Genomic DNA, 16,297 nt, shown 5'->3' with positions numbered 1-16,297 from the left:
TCAGCGCATGGGTTGATGTTATTATTCATATGAAGCTAGCTTTCTAAAAAGAGGGAGAAACTCAATTTAAACAGCCACCAAAGTTTATTAAAAGAAAATGCAGACAGTTAGAAACATTCCATCTTTGCTTTAGGAGCTAATTGTTGTTTACCTGTTTCATTTGTATAGTGAATTGGTTTTTCTTTGAAATAGCGAAGTATAACCTGAAAATAACTTTTCACTTGCTTTTCACGTTGTCAGTATTTTAGGCAGGCAGCCATCAAGGTAGGGGAGGGCAGTGGCCAGAACACTAATCGCCATCAGGGCAGGTCAGGACCCTGGTGGGGTGTGGGCTGCTACAAAGACCACTTTGGATTCCATGGAGTAACACAGCTCCTTAAGACAATCTTGCCATTCAGATTTCAGTATCTTCATATATCCATCTGATGCTCTTTTTTGCCATTTCAGCAACAGTACGTAATTTCTTATCCACTCTTCCTTTCTCGTTTCTCCTTTCCAGAGTAAAAAGAAAGATGTACTTGCTGTCCCCTTATCAACAGCATGGCCGTCCCTCAGGGTTTGTGTGTGTGTTGTCAGAGTTATGAAATGAGGATATTTGAGAACCACTGAACTATAGTCCATCCGCCCTACTCACCCGCTACCCCCACCCCGACACCAATCCAGCAGCCAGGAAACTTCCTGCTGTGGTTACCTTCATTCCCAGCCACTGAGAGAAATTCAGTAGTTCTCGGTGGTCTCCATACCCATTCGTTTGTTCAGGAGAGCGGTGGGAGGACCAAGGCTCCATGCATGTGCAGGAGGGGTTCCCTGCAGGATTGTTGGCTGGGAACCCCTGCAAGAATAAAGTCCAAATGTCCTCCATACCCCGAGGAGCATGGTGTCACAGACAGCTGGAGATCTGAGTATTGTGCAATTCAGAAAGAGCCAAGTAGCATCTTAGGAAATGTTTGCTTGGGTATCACAAGTCATTGGAAGGGGTTTGTAACAGTTGGGAAAAGGCAACTCTTTGTTGTCCTTGTGGTGGCAGATCCATTTGTTCTCATCTCCAGAGTCCAGGTACCTGCATGCTTTTTAGCTTTGCAGCGGTTTTTGAATTCAAACACCATAAATAACATGCTTACACAAAAAACACATTACATAATGCCTGGTTCTAGAGGTGTAAAGAAATTCTGCTTAGTTGATGTCTTCATTCTCAAACAGGGGCTATTTGAACTACTATTTACTTCCCACAGTGTCATTTTGAATAGCCGTCTTCCAAGTCCCCAAATTATTGCCCTGCTGTTAAGTTGATGGATTGTGACTTTCTAATGTCAAAATAACTGCCTAGGAATTGCAAGTCTGAGTGCTGTGACCCATCCAGCCAGCATCCTATGATGTATATACAAGCCCTGCATTGCTGGCTTAATGTTTGGCTTGGCTATATTTTAAGAATGGTTTATTGGTCAAGTTACAACTTGACCTCAAAGAATGATATCAGTATATGTTTAACTGAGCGCAGAGGGGTTTCTGTGATCTGCTTGGTAGATATTACAAATTAGATAAACTCACTTTTAAAAGTTAACTTTTATTTGATGAGGGGAGTCAGCAGAACTGGAATTTTTAAAATGTAAATCCACCATTCTGAGGGAGAACCAATCTCTGTACTTCCAAAAGCCTTTCTGTAAGCAGAAGAAGAGCAAAGTGACTGTATTTACATTTTGCTAAAATAGACAATTAAAAAGGGACTTTTAAAAAAATAAGCAAGGTGAAAATACTTTAGAAATAGCGTTAAAATTAGAAAAATTAAAAATGATAAGGACAACCTTGTGGTCACAGATTTTTCATAATCTGAAGACTAATTTTGTAAAGAAAGCCTCAGTAATTTGGACTAATTGTGGAGAAAACCAGTCTGAATTAACAAAAGATTGAAGTATGGAGACTTTTCAAGTAAATATTTTTTTCAAGTCTGGACCGTGATAAGTGGCCACTATATACTTACTATAGCTCCCCCATCCCTTACCCACAATTCTGAAATCCAAAAACCACAAGGTTCTGAATAAGTTACTTGGTGACACAAAGGCGATTTATAGCCTTTATGTATTACGCCAAGGGTGAAATTCATACATTTTATTGCAGAACTATCAATGTACTTGACTGTGAAGGCCCACTGGAACGATGCATAACATGTGTGTGATGCACCATATTGTCATTGTGGAATCAGAAAAAGTATGAATCCCAAAATACATCAGGCCCCAGGGGTCTCAGATATGGTGGCCCTACGTTTATTCTAGTACTCTGCTTAAATGCTGTGCTGGTAGCAAGGAAACTGAAGCTACAGTTGAGGATCTTAAAGGTTGTGCAGTGTAAGAGTCATGGATTCCTATAGAAAATTTCAGGAGACCAAGTGGGCAGCAGATTGCTGAATCGTTGGAGAAAATGTGACAAGAAAGAAGAGTCCAGTGGGGACGTCCTAGTGCTGGGACAGCATTAGGAATGAGGCCTGGGTTCGAGAGAAAAGGAGGAGGGGATAGGAGAGGCAGAGAAAGGGCTCGTTGCCTGGTTTGGGAGGCTGGTTAGCTTTCCCATGAGCAGGCTGAGTTAGGGAATGATAGAAGCCAAAAAGCAGACAGCTGGCTTTAGTAACTAGGCAGAAAATAATTTGTGGTTAGTATATAAATAAAAGCCTCAGAGTCCTTAGAAATAGTCTGTCGCGTGGTTTAAACGTTACCATTAAAATATTATTTCAATTCTTTATATACTTTGCATATTTCTTTTTTCCACAGATAATGCAAAAGTTAAATGGCAGCCGGGAGAATTCTCAGACTCCCAATTAGTAGAGACCATAATGAATGAGGTTTCACTTGCCTGGTTCTAATCTAAGAAATCGCTCACAAATGCTGCAAATGCATAGCATTAATCCAACAGTATATGTATATATATATATATTTCTATCCCTTCTCTCAATGGGATGAAACTCTCTTCCAAACACTTTTGGGGTGAGCCATGGGGCAGGGAGGCGCACGCCACGAGGGGCTCATTTACTGCCAGTGTGGGTGATTGTGTGGCAGGCCTGCAGGGAATGAGACCGCAGCGCGGGGGACAGCTAAGTGGGGGGCGATGGGTAGGACGGTGGACTGTGAACAGATCGAGAATAGCACAGTTAACTAGGCATTTGCCTTTGGCAGATGGTCTCTGAGACACACAGCTGCCACCGTCCCAGAGACACAGAATAAACACAGAGCTCCACCGCCTCCTGGCCTCCGCCGTTGCCACTATTTCTAGACTGACTTTCCTGAGAACCAAAGAATGCTCATGAGCCGAGACCTCATGTTTTTACTTGCTGTGAATGTCTGAGACAGAGGTAACACCAGGAATCCTTCATAAAACGATGAGTTAAAAGCTGCTGTCACCTTCTGCTGGAGGGACGTGGGGACAAAATATCTTTAAAGCTGCGAATAGATGACTGAGGGCACCCTGGGTGGTGGTGTTGCTGGTGATGATTTTACAAAAGAAGGAAAAGAACTTCCCTGTTGTGGGGGAGAAAGAATTACTGAGTGTGTATAATGTCACGTGCTTTGTCTAATTTATAGCTTTCTCACTTCGTGAAGGATTTATATTAATAGAGCAGAGATGTGAGGTCCGGTGTCTTTCAGGGAAAAGGGCGTCAAGAGCTCTTCTGTGTGAAGAGCGGACTCATCCCCATTGTACCTGTAGCTACTATTTACGTTTCCTATCGTCTTTCCGTAGCAAAGGCTAGGAAGAGAATTTATATCTCGGCACTGCTTTTAAACAATGGGAGCTTTGCTTCTGTTTTATTGTGATATTTGAAGTCACAGTCTGTTTGCTCTGTGTTAAGCTAAAAAACAAAAACACAACCGGAGCGGGTGTGAAGGAAAATGTGGGTCTCCGTGGAGTTCTTTCACAGTGTTTGGAATCGTCGACACTTCTCTGTGTTGTTTCAGACGGAGCTTAGTGTTAGACAATGTAAAACATATCAGCAATTATATTTGTAAATCCCTACCCTCATTGTTTGCTAACTTCTTTAAAAAAAGAAAAGAAACGAAAAACTCTTTTTGTAGTTATTGTTCATGACATACAAACAAGCAGCATAGGACAAGGGGAAAATTTAGTTCCTTTCAGGACCCAATAGGCCGATCAGGATCTGAGCTTAAATAAAAAGGCTGGTTTAGGATGGCCTGCCTTGTCCCCAGGCCAATTCTTGATCCATTTTCCTCTCTGTTCTGCCCGTCAATCTAATATAAGTAGTACCATGTCACACTTTTCTGAAATCTAAATACATAATGCCTTACATTAGATGCCACCTGTAACTAACCCAGCTTGCCATACTATTAGCCAGACATGAATGACCTCTTTCAGAGAGCTGGCTTAAAAGATGGACATGTCACATTTTCATGTTAAGACTTCCCAACTCATACCTCAAGAGAGAGACATGCAAAGCTGTCCTGGATTACAATCGTGTTTTCTTCAATCCTTTTTCAAACACAGCAGATTCCTTTTAAATTCAGACTAAGTCACAGATAAACAACAGAACGTGGGGTGTCGTTGGTGTTTATCATTTTGTAATGTAAGCTCCTTTTTGATGAAACAGATTCATTCTGTACAGAGAAGGAAGCTAATAGTTATCAAGGATCTTCTAAATTGTTAGGCATCGGACCTGTGTCACTTTCTTTAATTCTGAAAGCAACTCATTGGGACATAAGAATGACGCTCAACTTAACAGATGACTAAATGGAGGTTCAGAAACATTTAATAACTTTTTTCCTAGTCTTACTGAGTTATAATTGACATATAGCATTGTATTCATTTAATGTTTATAATGACTTACTACATATGTGGCAAAATGATCACCACAATAAGTTTACTTAACATGCACCACCTCACACAGTTATAATGTTTTTTCTTGTGATGAGAACCTTTAAGATCTATTCTCTGAACAACTTTCAAATATACAGTACAGTATTGTTAACTGTAGTCACCAGACTGTGTACTGGATCCCCGGGATTTATTTGTCTTTTAACTGGAAGTTTATACCTTTTGCAGAGATTTAATCACGTGTTCAAAGTCATACAGTTTGTGAGTGAACTGCATAATTCATCTTGTCTTCTTGCCCTGTCATGCTGCCCTCTAAGTCAGATGATGTGTCACCAGCAGTGAGCAACAGAGCACATCTCCCCAGTGTCAACCCACACATACCCACAATTGGCATGTGAAGTATTACCGATGGGATGCCTTTTTGTGTGTGTATGTAAGATGCCGTTGAGTTGGCTCCAACTCCTGGCAACCCTGTGAAGGAGTGACATCCCCAGTGTCCTGTCCTCAGCAGCCCTGCTCTGCTCTGTGGACTCCTGCCTGTGGCTTCTTTCATGGAGTCAATCCATCTCACCTTTGGTCTGCCTCTTTTCCTGCTGCCTTCTGTTTTCCCAGCATTATTCTTTTTCCCCAAAGAACCCTTCCTTCTCATGATGTGCCTGAAGTAAGACAGCTTTAGTGTTGCCATTTTTGCCTCCAGCAATGTTTCAGGCTTAATTTGCTCTAGGACCTACTTGTTCGTCTTTCTGGCGGTCCAGGTATCCGTACACCTGTCCTCCAACACCATATTTCAAGTGATTCCAGTTTTTTCCTACCAGCTTTCTTCACTGTCCATCTTTTACATCTGTACATGGTAACTGGGAACACAAGAGAATGCCTTCTTCTAGTTAGGAATAAAAAGTGTGTCTTTAAGGTGTTTCAAAGAATTTACAAGATAAGAATGTACTATTTATTAATATCATTCTAATTTTGTCCTCTTCCTTTTCTGTCTTTTCTTTCTTCCTTTAATACTTTGACATCTGGTAATCATAGTCACTTGCAAAGTTTCTTTCAGTTAAGAAAGTTAAACAGTTAATGTTCCTTTTCAGTAACCTTTAATGGATTGTTTGGGCCATAGAAATAGTCATGAAACTGTGTAAAAATCTCTTGGTGAAATAAGAAGTTAGTGACAATCTGGTCAGCATTGCAGAAGAAAAAGTTCTAGGCTGGGAATCTGGAAAACCCAGGTTTAGTCCTACCTCAGTTCCCATTAGAAAGAGACTAGAAGATCGCCACACTTCTTCCATATCCCTTCTTTTTCAAAAACTCTGCCATCTGTAATGCTACTATAACTTCAGCCCAGGTTCTTTTATTGTCTCGGTAGGGCCCAAACTATATGCTGGTACAGGGGGAAATCCGAGTCTAGTCTGGGTCTTTACCGCTGAAATTCTACCATCCCCACTAAGACTTGGGGAACAGACAAAGCAACGCAAGTAATTCTCAAAACACACGGTTTTGGTGGTGGTAATGACTAGAAAGGGGTCCAAGAAGGGCTTCGAGGAAGCTGGGACATTCCATTTCTTTATCTGGCTGCAGACTACACGTATATGTAATTTTGTGAGAATTCATCGAGCTGTGTACTTATGTCAGTATTTCTGTATTTGTTAGGGCTGATTGGCTTATTCACAAATAGGTGGGATGGGTTTAGATGCTAAGCAGTCACCTCCACATCGAGCGCCGTGCATGTTCACTTCCGAGACCACAACAGTCATGATGATGACAGCGGTCCTTCCATTTGCAGGAACATTTCCACAGGTGGCATGAACTTATTGCCCTGAACTAAATGACATATAGGTCGATATATCTGATACCTGTTGTGTTTCACATTGAGAAGCTATTCCACACTGCTTGCAGCATTTCTTTGATGGACTTGCAGTAGATGAGCTATAGCCTGTCCAGCTGTTTACTAGAGGGAGAAGTTTTCATTGCCACGGATTTCCCCAGTCCAGATGCTGTTATCTGAGGCTAAAAATGACATGCTCACAACGAGGCCTCTCTGTCCCTCACCAGCCTACTTTGGTCGTAGAGTGTAGGCGAATTCCAAAGGGGAGCGACTGAGACCGTTCAGAACTCTCTGTAGAGAAAGGCCTTGCATTTAGCACTGCCCGTTTTGTGTCCAAGTTTGTCCTGAAAAATATAACTCACCGGGTCTCTGCAGACCAACAGTTGTGGGATTCACACACTGAAGTGCAGGCACACTGCTTTTTTAAGGGTGGCAACCTTTCCAAAGGAGAGATTTATACCCGGTTTAGGTGCAGCATCTGAGCTCTCTATAGAAAGCCACAAAGACAGAGAAAAAAAGTGTGGTTTTTTTTGGCCAAGCCTCCTTATCTCCACCCAGATGGCACAGGGGTTGAGTCACTTGGTATTGAAGATAATCAACACTTTCATCTTTGTACTTTGTGGGGAATGGTAACATCCAAAAGCCCTTTGAAAAACCCAGTTTGAGGACTTTGTTTTTCAGGTGCAGGTTCCCCCCTAAGGCTCTGGCCACTTCAGGCCTGTCCTGGTATCTCCTTGTGAGCAGAGAAAATATGTATGTGCTTGCGTAAACTTTTCCACACGCCACGTATAAGGTCTCAGCAGTGCCTGTGGTTGTGTTGTTACTTTTGCACAGACTGTTGAGATGGCTTGAGAATGAATAGTGCTATAAAAGGCCAAATTCTTGAGTATGTGTCCTGGACGACGCCGAGTGTTTGTTTGCAGACGGCCATGGAGTGACCTGGCTCCAGTTTGGGACTGGCTCCTTCGATCAATAAGGCCTTTTCTGTATATACAGTATGTTCCTCCATTCCTGTGCTTATCAAAAATACCTATTCTCATTCCATGCAGCTTCTTCTTTGTGTTTATTTCTTTTCAGGGCAGCAACCAAGGTAGAAAAAAAGTCATTCCACTTGCAAACTAGCCCATCTATTTTCATTCAGACAGATCCATCTCTATTACCACTTGTAGGCCAAACGGGTGCCTCTCCCTGGTAAGAAAGACACCCCCCACGTCACCCTTTCTTGATGTAGTGACTGGACTGACAGGCAGGGGCTTCACTTTTTGGCTGTTCTCCCTGTGCAGTGTGTTTCCTTTAGCAAAGTACTTATCCTTCCGTTCTCCGTTTAGCATCCAGAAAAGGAAGATGCTACCCGGGAGCACTAAAGTACGGCAGTCGGCATTTGCTTAGTGATGTGAGGTGCACCGCACTGTCCGCTGGTGTGCTACTGAGACATCCCACACACAGGTCCCTCGACTCTTTAAATTCAACAGGTCCCAAACTTAACATATCATTTCTACCCCCTCCCATTGTCCCCGTACCTTCCCTCCAAAATTCATTAATGAAACCCTCCTCTCTAGCCTGTTTTTTTTTTTTTTGGTCGTAGTGTATAGTACCTTCACCTTCACCCACCATGACACAAACCATTAAGACTGGACACCATTTGTTTGGGTTCCCATGAAGCAGGTCCTAAGACAAGTAGCTTTTTAGGAAGTGAGATCAGAAAATACGCGAAGCGAGCCAGGGAAAAGAAGGCAGCCAGTAAAGGGAACGTTATCACACAGGTAACCTACTGGGGAAAACTGGAGATTAAGTTCCCTGGGAACTCTGGGAAGTGATGGAGGACACACACCTCAGTGTTTCCTCTCCAGGGGTAACAGAGAACTAGGATATCTATGCAGTCAGTCTCCGGTTACAGGAGAATCAATTCCTCAACACTCTGGTCTACCACACAGAAAAATCTACTGATTTTCACAAGTAATACTGAAGTTCTCAGGCATAAAATTCTCTATAGAATGCAAAGTACAACATAGGGAATATAATCAATAACATTGTAATAACTATATGTGGTGCCAGGTGGGTACTAGACTTACCAGGAAGATCACTTCATAAGTTACAGAATGTCTAACCACTATGCTGTACATCTGTAACTACTATAATACTGTATGTAAATTGTAATTGAAAAAAAGAAAAAGAAAATGCCAGAATAAGAAAAAAACAGCTTGGAATTATTTCAAATAGAATTTTTTCCCATCTGTGAGCTGACCGCTTTATCAAATGAGCTGCTTTTTTAAAGTTAATTATTTTATTGAGGAACGGTATTAAATTTTGATCCAAATAAGGCAAAAGTTTACATTGGAATCTCTCATAAATGCTAATGGGAAACTTTGTGTGAGACATATTTGAATTCAGGCCTGAATCTTTCTGAAATTTAGGCAGCTGATGAAATGGAAATATTTTTTTTCTCTCAAATTATTTAAAAATTGAACATGGCATTTTCCTCTTGCATGGAAAACATGTCCCACAAACCCTATGACACTGACTTAGTTGTTTCTTACACATGAAGAGAGAAACAATTTTCTACAGCTGTCAGGCTGCACACCTCTCTAGTCTGACACTTTTCTCCTCACCTTTTCGAGAAACAACAGACAGACTGGACCCTACTGGAGGCTGGAAATTCAGTTGGAAATTCCCCCACACGTAGCCATTTCTGCCTTTCATTACCTATCTGTACACTCAGATGCTTTTGCATTCTATCTCATTCCGAGCTTTGCTTTTCCTTTTTCTATTGTGAGCCATAATGGGACTTACGTGAGGTAAGACTTACATTAAATACTCTATTAAACATGTAAATAAGTACTGAGTTCTCCCAGTTGCAGAGAAATGCAATGCTCCATATTGTTGTGTGAACTTGGCCCTTGGTGTCCCATTCTAGGAATTTAATCTACAAATAGACCTGAGGAAGTAACACTAAGGTGTACAGACAAGGGTGTGCTTTGTGGCATAAAGGTCTGAAAACAAACTAGGTGTCCGTAGGTCAGGAACTGGTGAAGGGAACCACAGGACATTTGATGGGAAATTCCACAGCTCTTTTAAAAAGTATGAGGGAAATCTGTTAGAATTTATTTGAAAAGATATCCAAAATATATTGTAGATTTAGAAAGCAAAAACAAACAAACAAAAACTGGCTTCAGAGAACGTGTGACAGGACCCTATTTATGATTTTTTTTAAAGAAATGGTACATTTTATGTGCCCATAATATGCTTGCGTGTACAAAGATAATTTCTCAACAGATGAATTGTTAGCAGGGATTACCACTGAGGCACGAAAAGGACAGGGAGGGGGAGAAGAGGATAAGTGAGAGATGCTTTTTCATTTTCCAGTTTATATCCTTTGTATTATTTTTTTTACCATGAATTTATATTACTTTAAAAATTTTTAAAAGTTACAAAAAGTACGATACCTATGTGTTCAAACCACTTTTTCTTTTTAGAATCTGTCATTTACAGATATGATGACTTGGATCCTTAATGAATAATCTCTAAATTAAGTGAACTACTAAAAATATAAAGCAATGATTCTTAGCCATCCTTCCTTCAGTAAGCTTCCTTTCTTCATCTCCCAATTAGATGCCAGAGTTAAATGAGTTTTTCACACAGTTCATGAGAATATAAACCAGGTTACAACTCCACATGAATGGTATGATCCTGTGGTTTGTGAAAATGTGTGCATACAGGAAAAAACTCAGGAAGGATAGATGTAGAAATGTTAACTGTTACCTCTTTAATTAGTATTTCAAGTGATTTTTACTTATATTTTGTGGACTTCTGTTTTTAAAATAAGCATATGTTATTTTTATAATCAGAAAACATCAATAAGCTCTTCATTTTGAACAAAGGAGAAACTGTCTTGTATATTTTGGTACTCAATGCTTGACACCAAATCTGTCTGGAAGTTTGTATCATGAGGATATGCCTAGAGCTTTGGACAAAGAGATCAACTTCAACAGAACCACATATAAATGTGATGCCAGAAAAAAAATGGTAGACCTAAAAGCAACAAAAGTGGATATGCTTCAGCTGGAAGAGATGAAAATGTTGGAAAAAAACTGGTAAGGGGTGTTAGGAAAGGTGACTCCATCTTAAGATATCAAAGTATTTCAGACTAAGGGATATTGTTTCAATGTCTTGTGTTTATTGGCACCTACTGCCTTCATGATTTCCCTGTTCTCTGTTACATGCACCCTTGGGTACCTTTTCCCATCCAGGGCTTTCTGTCAAAATGACTCATACATCTGCAGAATCTACTCCCCCCCAGCCCACCCCCGCTGTGAGTATCCAGGAATGAGTCACTCAGATCAGTTGCTTCTCTTTTAACTTGAATGGAATTAGGCTCAGGGACATTCAATTGAAAGATTTATGAAAGTGTGGGTCCCAGGAAAGGCAGTGGTGAGGTTAATCAGGGAAATCAGCTATGTGATAGGAAACAGAATAACCAGGGAGTCCAATAGCCCAGAGGTAGAGCGATCTACAAAAAAAGATTAGGTCCAAACTCTGGCTGTCAGCCTTCACTCAAGTATGGAGGCAGGGATTACTTGGTTATGCGGGTTTTGGGTAACTATTTTGTCTTCAGGGCAAGGTGACTCATACAATTTATTTTTTTGCTCACTAATTTTGTATGTATTGTGTAGGTACTTGCCAAAAGAAAAGCAGAGGAAAATTTTACTCAGGAAAAAAAATTGTGTACTCTTGCAAATGGTTTTAACATGTAGGCATGCTTCGGTATGTGAAAGTTATTTTTTGACACTATTTTTGGCCAAATTGTTTTTCATTTTTATGAAAAAATGTTAATTTTTAAAACACTCTGGTCTATCTCCCAACTGTTACTTTTATCACTCGAAAATGTGGTATTTTAAAAATATCATCACTGGTGTCATACTAAGACTTGCCTTGGATTACAAGTCTTTCATAGTAATTAATTTTTTTTAAGCATTTGGACATGAAAAAGGAATAACATGAAAGCCCACCAAAATGCTTAAGGCAGTTGTCTTTGAATGATGACAGGAGCTGTAGTTGTGGTTTTGGGGGTATTTTTTCCTCCACTTTTCTACAATAGCATGAAACACTTTTATAAAGAAAAAAGTCAAATTTATTACAAAGCGTAAGGTGTTAAGGAACAAAGATAAGCTTCATGATGCTTTGAGCTATACTGTAATAGTTAATTGTGGTCACATACAAGATAGGCTTTTGCCCAAGGCTTCTAAACATCTTGTGTTACAATGAACACATATTGGCAGCGTTGTTTCAAAAAATTTAAGTTACATATCCTGCAAGTTATTAACAAAGAGTGTGAACTCTTCATGTGAAATACACACACGACCACAGTCGTTTCAATATGTATTTCAATTTGGGTACTTACTAAGCTCACTTGCGAAATGATTGAAGTTTGAGGATGGTTACTTATTTTTAACCTTACAAGGAAGATTAATGAATTAAATTTATCTCAGGGCACCGGCTGTTAGAAAGGAACTGCACACCATCTTTTTAACGTGGTTGTTGAAAATAGTGTTTAATGGAACAGTCTGCTGTACTGTTGCATTGCACTATTAGTTTCATAAATATCATTTACGCAGGTGTAGCTAATCAAATAATAGCTACTAATGGAGGATATTTTCAATAGTTATATCAAGAAATATAATGAGCGTTTGTTCACATTTCTGTTGCATCTATTTAGTTTCCGAACAGAAGAGGTCAATTAGAAAAATGGTCTCTGGCTATAGATGGGTTCATTGACATTCCCCTTAGATTATCTTCCGTTTTCTCCATTGGTGTCAGAGGATACCAAGAGGTTATGAAACGAAAATTAAATATAAAAGGATCTGAATGTTATGAAGTATTTGATGAGCAGTGTGTGAAAAGCTATTGTGAGGCTTAGGTACCACTGGAGTGAAACAAAAGTTCATTCATTCATTCAACAAATACTTATTGAACACCTATTATATGCTAAGTACTTTTTAGGTCCTAAGGAACAGCCCCTGTCTTTATGGGGTTTACACTCTAGGGAGAGAAGCAGACAATAAATGATTATACAAGATGTGCGTCTATATACCAGCGGTGCAAAAAAAAATGTACACAAGAGGACCCTTTGGTCAACGTTGTCCAAGCAGTAGTTCACTGAAATCAGAAGTGTCTGGACACAGATGGTAACCACTTTGAGCACCTCTTGTAATTGCAGAAGTCAAACGTGACTTGTATTCATCTTTTGTTATCGATATATATTGTGTATTGCAATTTTAATGCAGTTTTCTTTCTTAAAATGTGTACACATTTTTTTGGCACCCTCTGTGTATGTGTGTGTGTATTTATATATATAACATCACAACATCATAAAAAATATAATACATATTTATATGTAATATGTAATTATATATGTATATATAAATGCATATGTATATATATACATGTATGCACACACACACATACTATATGAAAAAATCTTGAAAAAACTAAGCAGGGACTAAAACTAAGGTGAGGGGCTAGGAAACGGCCATCTGAAGTAGGGTGCTCAGAGCAAGTTCTCTCTAAGAAGGTACAATTCGTGCAGATATCTGAAGCAAAGTCACGTCACGATGTGTGGGACAGAGTGTTCTGGGTAAAGGGAGCAGTAACTGCAAGGCCCTGGGATGAGAATGAACTTGGCTTTGGGAAGTGACAACAGGAAGGGAGGTGAGGCTGGAGGGGAAGGAGGGAGGCTGGCTTATAGGGTCTCGTAGTTGAGTAGCAAAGACTTGGGCTTTTATTGCAAGAATGCCAGAAACTATTGGAATGTTTTGAGTAGAGAAGTGACATGATCTCACTTCCATTTTTTAAGTTAACCTGACTCTTTTGCGTTTAATCGTTAAAGCCCGAATAAAGTCCCCTGAAAGGCTTAATGGAAACAGAGAAGCCCAGCATAAAGATAAAGAGGCAAAGAAAGTTAATCTAATTTTCTGGGTATTATTTTTATAGTGGATGGAATCGGTGCATATCCCTTTAATAATTAATTATTGTTAGTGAGTGTTGCCCAATGTTTATCTCATTTAATTTTTCTTACTATTAAGTTATAAAAGAGGGATTATATTTTTACATTATTATGTTTAGTTAAAATTTTGGGTTTTTTTCTTAACCAGTTAAAAATGACTGTCTAGACATTTAACTGAATATTTATGGGAAAAAGTTGATAAAACTCATCTCAATAACACAATAACAAAAGACTCAGGAAGTTACAGAGCTTGAATCAGAATTAAAAGAAAAACAAAACACGACAAGACGAATCCATTATTTAGGATTCCTTGTAAAGAAAAAAAGAGAATAGCTTCATAAGAGAATTTAGCTTCATACCAGGAGTGCTCCAGCATTATTTCTAAGGAGCTATGTCAAGGAACTATGAATTCAGCAATAAAACTGCAAATATTCTAACAGATGCTTACAAAGCATTCCTAGAGACTATTGTATATGTGTGTTTTGCCAGTATTGCCATTGAAGAGGTGGTTGACAATTCTCAAATCACTAATGATGGCATTTTTACAAATCATATACCAAATTTATTGGGTAAGACAATAACATCCGTTATTTACAACAGAATTCCTAAATATTTGTTACATACCTGAATTATTGATCATCCAAAGAGTTCATACTTGCTAGTTCATAATATGAATCTTTTGGAATGGGATGTTTGCCTGTGCCCCATTCATGGAAATAGTACTTAATAAGGGATTGCTTTGCCTCCCATACTTAAAAACACTACCATGTACTAAATCATCAAAAGCCTAGGTACTTAGCAAGATGGGCATCACCATGGAAACACTCAGGCTCAAGACCACCTTTCAGTTATGTGTATCACCTTCCACCAATCTCCATAATCCTCAGATGTTGAAATCACTTTTAAAAAATACCTTGTTATCCGTAATAGCTAAGGAAATGTAGATTCTTCGTAGAGTTTTCAAGATTTGCATTATATAAATACATTGTTTGGCTAAATTTTTGTTTTAGGTCTTTTTTAGCCACCAGAAGAGAGTCGTTGATTGTCTAGTCTAGACCTGTTACTTCAGCCAAGCTGTTCAGAGGCAGTTTGCTGAGACAAGAGTGAGATAATATGTTTCAGTGATAAAATAAGCTGTCCACTCCTTGCTGGCAAGCTGTGAGGTTGACTACTTAGTACAGAGCTAGAGAGTGAGTCTGAATTACAGTTTCCCCCCAAGATGATACAAGCTGCAGAATTCACTGGGGTAAGGAAGGGGTGAGGGTGGAGAGAGGAGAAACCTTAACAAGTGGTCCCTTTACATCCATTTTCGTGTGTGTGTGTGTGTGTGTGTGTGTGTGTGTGTGTGTATTTCCTTTTGGCATGTGAGAGCAAACTGGTCAAAATCTCTAAAAGGGCTTTGCTATTTTAAATAGAAATTTCCACTTAAGAAATTTTATAGTTAAAAAAAGAAAGTTCTTAGTTGACTAATTGTTCTCTTGCCATGCTGGCTGCTCTTCAGGGTAGCACACCATATATTAGAACGAGCTATCACAAACAGAAATGAATTTAAGGAAAACTGCATGCATTTTGAGAAACTGGATTTTTTTTTTTTGATGCATAAATAACCCAACCAGGATGTTCCTGGGTGCTTAGCACACTGAATGCATTTATGTCATTTTCATTTTACTGAGGAACTGGCATAAACCTACAGTTGGACCTTCGGGAAATCATTCCTGGCTCAAGCTAAACGATATTGCTGACTCCATTACATTCTCAGAGTCTTGCGGAGTCATATACACTAATTTATAAGGAATCTTTTGATCAATTGGAAAAACTTCTCTCAGCTCAGAATGAAGGCAGAGAAGACGTCTCACAAGGTCAGCTTGTGTGGTTGACATTCTCAAGATGATGATATTAACTGCTCTCAGACTCTGTCCATGACACTTTCTAAATCCTTCTGCAAACAGCTGGATTCCAACAGGACGGCCTTTATTTGTGCAAGTGAAGAACTAGGAGTGATCCTGATACACTGTTTGCTAGCAAAGAAATGATTTTCTTACCCCCTTGAAAGTGGTAACCAACTTGGGCTCATTTTTTTTTTTCTCTCAAATTGCTGAGTTTAGTGGGATTCAAGAGATTTCTAAAAGAAGGAATTTTAAATCTGCAGTAGGAAACAGATATTTGTTGTTGTTTTATGTGTTGGTTCTAACAGACTTGGACTTTTAAAATCTTTTACCATAACAAAGTAGTTAGAATAATGTACTGTGTTAGTGGCTTTGAAATTTTTTTTGACAAAAACCCAGAATGAATTTCATGTGTATATATATATATGTGTGTTAAGTGACAATGTGTGTGTGTGTGTGTGTGTATCATAGATTCATAGATAAATATAAATGAAGCAATCTTCATACATGTACCATGTCTGTATTTTCTAATCTATCCTATTTTATTTCACCTTCTTCTTTTTAATGCTGGTTCAGACCCACTAAGTTTATTTCATTATGTGCCAGTGGGTCACAAGCAGAAATATGAACATCACTCAGCCAACCAACTGTTAAAGATACCTGGAGTCTTCCCCACCTTTGAGTTCCCTTCTGGGAAACCTAAGAAGGTGGGTGCCAGCTGCTTTGGTTTTGACTCAGCAGGCAGGTGTGTGCTAAACACTTTGTGGATCCTAACTCCCA

The 16,297-nt window shown here is 39.3% G+C and overlaps 1 protein-coding gene across 10 annotated transcripts in view; it reads left to right on the top strand.

Moving 5' to 3' along the window:
• The window catches only part of ZNF827 (zinc finger protein 827), a 154,064-nt gene that overhangs the window by 102,667 nt on the left and 35,100 nt on the right, over positions 1-16,297 (top strand). The gene's annotated exons all lie outside the window — the stretch shown is intronic.

This window comes from Rhinolophus ferrumequinum, chromosome 18 (assembly GCF_004115265.2).
Source record: "Rhinolophus ferrumequinum isolate MPI-CBG mRhiFer1 chromosome 18, mRhiFer1_v1.p, whole genome shotgun sequence".
Taxonomy (NCBI): domain Eukaryota; kingdom Metazoa; phylum Chordata; class Mammalia; order Chiroptera; family Rhinolophidae; genus Rhinolophus; species Rhinolophus ferrumequinum.
Note: the sequence above shows the minus strand (reverse complement) of the source record. Positions and strands in the feature narration are given on the sequence as shown.